Below are 5,802 nucleotides of genomic sequence, written 5' to 3'. Positions count from 1 at the left end.
CACACATTGATACTTATATTTAAATATCCCACTGAATCATAATGCTAGTTGACATTATGATGTGTATGGACCTTTGCTGGAGTGATCAGTTGCAATCTCTCCTCTAAATGTCACTAAATCCTACAAATGGCAGCTTTTAAAGTTAAAGTTTAATGTCCAATTTGGCTAAACAGCAGTTTTTAACCCTGCTCGCAGCATGGCTCAGGAAAATGTTCATGGTCCCAAGAGGATGACATACCCATTAGCCTCAGCTGTTTGCTGTATTTAGTGCCCATTAGTAAATATTGAACATGATAAACACACTAACTCAACCCTGTCAGTAAACCATTAGCATTCTGAGTGTAATTTACCTCAGTAGTTTCCTTTGGATCAAAGCTTAAAACGCATTCTTTAATCTTTTTATGACTGTGTTTTTATCTGTTTGTATGATATTTATTATTATTATTATTAGTAGTAGTAGTAGTAGTATTAAGATTGTATAGATTGTGATTATTGTTTCCTTACCCTGCCCCTGGTGTCTCCTGTGATGCTCAGCAGCACCACAGGGGTCGTATTGACCTTATAACTGCCGCCCTGACTCGCTGCTCGAGACCCATTATGAAAGTCTTTTGTCAGGCGCTGACACCGTCGCTGAGGCTCTGAGCTCTGATCCCAGAGGTTGACCTCAGCGTGACCTACAGTGGGTCCCACGCCTGAGGAAATCACTCAGAGCTCTAAGCCATTTGTGGCGTCTCCGTCTCATACAGGACTCTGGGTCGCGGAGAATGAAATGACCGCCTCAGAATCATGGGCGGTCCAGTAAGATCAGTCCAGTAAGAAATTGAGGATTTTTTCTGTGTCACCATCTTCTCCCGCACTCGCCAGTGTCGCCTAGCAACAGAGCTGCAGTTGGACACGGCGAGAAAGTTTTAACACGTGTACTGTTAGCTGTTTGGTTTAGTTGAAACATGATACATTTGTTGTTTTAGTCACATTGTATGCTGCCACCATTATCTCTTTGAAGAACAGTTTGTCCCAGTGAATCCTGGGATGGCCTGACTCCGAGAAGGATCCACCCCGTTGGAGCCTTTGTCGCCCGGGGGGACGGAAGCACGCATTCATAGGAGGCGATAAATGGAACAGCCTAGTCGCGCCGCTGTGACGTAATCGGTCTTCAAATGCAGCCTCCGAAGGACACACATCTTGCATACTGTTTCAAATATGAGGAGAAACCCAATGTTTTCAAACTACACACGTAAGTGTAGCTGCACTAGACACCGTGCACCTCCTACACAGAAGTCCGCCGTGTCTAATCCATCATCCACAGTGTGTTTGCAGCATGGAGAGAAACCCTCCACAGAGGCTCTTTCAGGTGCGCAAACTAAAAGCATGAAAAATAAGTAGCCTTGAAAGTGAAAAGCAGGAAATCCTTTCATAATGTGACAAGAAACGACCCAAACTTTCTCTCCAGTTTGAGCAGTTGTCTGATCACAAGCTCTCCTCTGTCTCACCCTGTGTGTTTCTGCCTGTTTGGGTATTGATGTATCGGCCTCCATTAGCCAAATAGGAGCGTTTTATCAGCAACGCTGGAAAGAAGCCATCACTTCAGTGCACATAAACATACAAAGACGTCAGCGTACACACTCACGCACACACAGAAACAAGCGGCGTGTCTCTGCGGCGGCTTTACGAGCCTCCCGCTGTCGCTTAGTCTAATCCTTGCCATTTTAATGGGCTTCTGGCTTCCTCTAAAAGGGAAACCTTTGGCAGAGAGCAACATGGAAGCACTGGCCTCTGTATTGTCTTCACCTGAGAGGTTCCTCTGATTCCTCTGCAGAGGCAGCATGTTTGTGACAAGTGCGCGTGTGTTTGTGCATTTGCTCATCTACGTTTGTGCGTTTGTGCGTTTCCAGATCCGGGCCCTTAATCTGTGGTGGTGATGATGACCCAGTTTCGCCGCCACCCCCCCCCCCCCCCCACCCCGCCCTCAGCCGTCGGTCACCAAAGGAGACGCTTCCCTCTCATCCCCGTGCAGAACCATCAGATTCTGACAAAGGTTAATCCATCTCCAACACACACACACACACACACACACACACACACACACACACTTCCATTGAATAGGTCTTAATCTTAATTCAGGTCAGTCTCATTGGGATCTGGAGTTTTTAAAGGAATATTTCAAACAAATGCAGAACAGGATTTGTTTATTAGCTGGGAGTTTCTATCTCTCCCTCTTTCTCTGAGTGACAATTGAAACAGGGAGCAGGCACGTGGGCAGCTTTGATGGAAATTCATGCAAACGAATTCCTCTTGCACTTCTGCGTGCACATAATTTGCACAGACACACACGCACACAGACACACACACACACCTGACTGAATGCCCACCCTCTACGACCAAGATCAAATCAAAGTGAGACAATCAGTGATATATCTCGTCTATTTTTCAATATCTGACTCTGCTCAGTACGCATGGCTTAACCTTCAAACACACACTCCTACACACCCACCCGCCCCCTTCCGTCCAGCAATTTATCCGACGAGCTGCTAATCCCGTTGGCCCAGATTTGGCCCACAGTCTGCTCCACATGATGTTACGTTGTCATCGTCATCCCAACAACTGCACACACACCCAACGTCAAACCCACACACACACACACACACACATACATGCATACACTGCATCGCCCCACTCCAAAGCTGCATCACGTGACTTCTGCGAGAGTCATGTGACTCAGGAGCTGCAGCACCTGTGACCTACTGTACTCAACCAGAGCACACGCCAGCAGCGAAGTGGGATAAGCGATGCTTCGGTGTGTGAGCAAACCATGAGTCATTGTGTGGGGGAAATGCAAAGCAGGGTGGGCTCATCATCTCCATTATCATCATCCTCACTGCAGAGGTGGTCGAGCGTCAGGAGGAAATGAGGGAGGAAGACAATCCCCTGCTCTCTGTGGGTCATGTGTGTATATTTATCTACAGTCTATTTTTTGCCTGTGTAGGCTTGTGTGATCAGACTGTTCGCATGTGCCGAGATTTGATATGACGCCCCCCCTTGGAGCTCTGTGCATCGCCGCTTCACCATGGCAACAGGTCCTCTCAACGATGACTGACTCCGACACATCAGAGTCGCCGCTGGGCTGAGCTTTAAACGCTAAGACGAGGGGATTGCAGCCTAAATATGAAAGCAAATATGAAGTGGGTGTATAGAAAGCATGAATGCAGGCTTGAAATAATGCAGAAGATTAATTTTCTGTCTCTTTCACAAGCTTTAGTCGGAGCCAAGTCAATGGCACAACAGTTCAACTCATATATGTGCTACCAACACGAAAAAATACTATCACATCACCTTTCATTTCCAAAGCTACTGCAGTTTACTAACCAGCCCAGCTTCTACGACACCAAGCTTTTACAGCCCGTATTCCCCAGAGGAACTTCTCTGTGCCACTTCCTGGTTGGACCAGACTTTTAAACGTCTGTATTTTGGGATTTTCTTGCCGTTTGCTCGTGTGTTTCCGTTTGGTCGTGTCTCTCACTGCAGCTAAAGGAAAAACCAATAGTTCTGCCAGTGTTTCTGTAGGTCCACAACCTTCAGTCAATTTAACACATTTAACACATTTAGTGTGAGTGAGCGAGCAAACAACTCTCGTACCAACACAGTCCTGATAATTAACACGGAAAATTCTGCACTTGTTAATGCTGGAGAATGTGGAAAGCCCTTATGTGTGAGCTTTTTGAGATTTTTAACTATATAATTTGCACGTGTCTCATCTTGTGTGTATGTAACACACTGAATAAACACTATTTTAAGAATTGAAGGCGAAATATAAGCTTTTCTTCCTGTTTGAGCTCCTGTCCTGAAATACCAGCTTTCAAAAAACGTACAAATGTAGGAAACATACAAATTAATTAAAAAGGTAATTATGTTTTGTAACCAGCGATCCTCAGACTATTAATATGACCGTATGGCCACAGCTCAACAGTTGGTCGCCTGTTAATGTAATCGGGTCAGTGGATCGTTCCACTTTCTCCGTCTTTTCCCAGCTGAGAGAGAGAGAGTGATCATTTATTCTGTCAGAATGAAACAATCCTTAAAAAAGCAAAAGGCTCTTGAAGTCTGCGCGCTCGACGGCCTCTACACATTCGACATCCACTCGGCTGATCGTCGCGCGGCAAACCCACAGGAGAGGACGCGAGAGGATATGAAATTTCCCCATTCAGCCGAGCCCAGAGATGAACTGCAGCAAAAAAGAGGAAAAAAAAGCACAAAGAGCGAATTCATGAAAGAGGACGCGTGGGGGGGAAGCAGAGGAAGGAGAGAAATGGAAAGAATAATGATGGAGACAATGAGTGAGGAGGGGGGGTGACGAGAGAAGCAGATGCAGATGAAAGACGGGATGATGATGCTGACGATGATGAGGCCAAAGTAGCAGTTTTTTCGGGGAAAGGAGGTGAAGAGCGAGGCAGAACGGCGGCGCTGAAGTAAGAGAGGTTTTTTTACGACGGCTCCCTGCAGAAAAAAAATGGCTCCGGTTCCCCCCATCGCTCTAAATCATGTCACTTGGCTACATCCTGTCTGTTCCCGACTTCTCACCGGGCCTGAAGGCGATAAACAGGCCTGCTGCCTCATTGGAAACAGATGTTGTGAATGGGAAAGAGAAGGCAGCCGACGAAAGAAAGAGAGGTGTTCAGTGGCCTAATGAGATCTTAATGAATGGGGCTAGAGCTGTAATCTTCATCAATATCAACAATATCAACATGCTTATGTGTTGTCTAAACACAGCGAGGAGGAATAACACCTCATTGATTTGTGTTTGTCCACAACCGTCAATCAGGGGCAAACATCAGCTTAAACTTTGAATAATAATGTGAAATTTATCGTGATGATAATCGAAATCAAGTGATATCAACGTTTTTATATCGACCTGGTTTCAAGTCAGTCTTCACGCAATCTCGGCTAAAGCCTGACACCAAACCAGCCTCTGGGGGCAGCAGCCATTACTTTTGACAGGTTTGATACGGTGTTTACAATAAAATAAAGTCATGTCACCTTCAAGAGTTTGACTCTTCATGCTCGATCAACTGGTGTGATTTATATCAACATCTATCTCTGTGCACCCGTGATTTAATATGTGTACTATACACAAGCGCCTGAGCATAAACTTGTTTTTTTACGTCCTGGCCTTACACTGTGGCCTTGGTTAGGTTTCTGAATGTTATCCAGTCCTGACCAGGGTCAAACGGTATTACTGACGAAGTAACTGTGGGCCGTTTTTAGAAATATATGACATCTTATTCCTCCTCTTAAATCTCGGTGACACTACCTGTCTGAACAAAGCTTCGAATTTATTTTTCCCTTCACCTCCTGCCACGTGTCCTCCTCCTCCACAACAACGGAGATTGTCTCCCGCGTTTCGAGCTCGTCCAGTGGGTTTAATCTGCAGCGAGCGAGCGGATCACTCCCCCTTAAGCCAATCAACGTCAACTCTCACATGATGAGGTGTCATGGCGAGTGCTTATGTTGAACGACAGTGCAGGCGGGCTCACAGGATAAAATCCTAAATTTTTCACTATAGTCGATAAATATATATATATAAATATGTATAATACTTTAGGGAAAAGTTGCACTTAAGTCATATGATGTCTTCAACTCAGATTATTACATTATGGGGTCTTGCTCTTTGTCCCCATAAGGAAGACAAGTCCCCACAAAGTGACTGTTTAATCAGATTTAAGTCCCCACAACACGAGTAATACTTGGACCACACACACACACACACACACACACACACACAAAGCAGCTGCACTGCACAGATCTACA

The sequence above is a fragment of the Hippoglossus stenolepis genome, chromosome 24 (assembly GCF_022539355.2).
Source record: "Hippoglossus stenolepis isolate QCI-W04-F060 chromosome 24, HSTE1.2, whole genome shotgun sequence".
NCBI classification, from domain to species: domain Eukaryota; kingdom Metazoa; phylum Chordata; class Actinopteri; order Pleuronectiformes; family Pleuronectidae; genus Hippoglossus; species Hippoglossus stenolepis.
Note: the sequence above shows the minus strand (reverse complement) of the source record.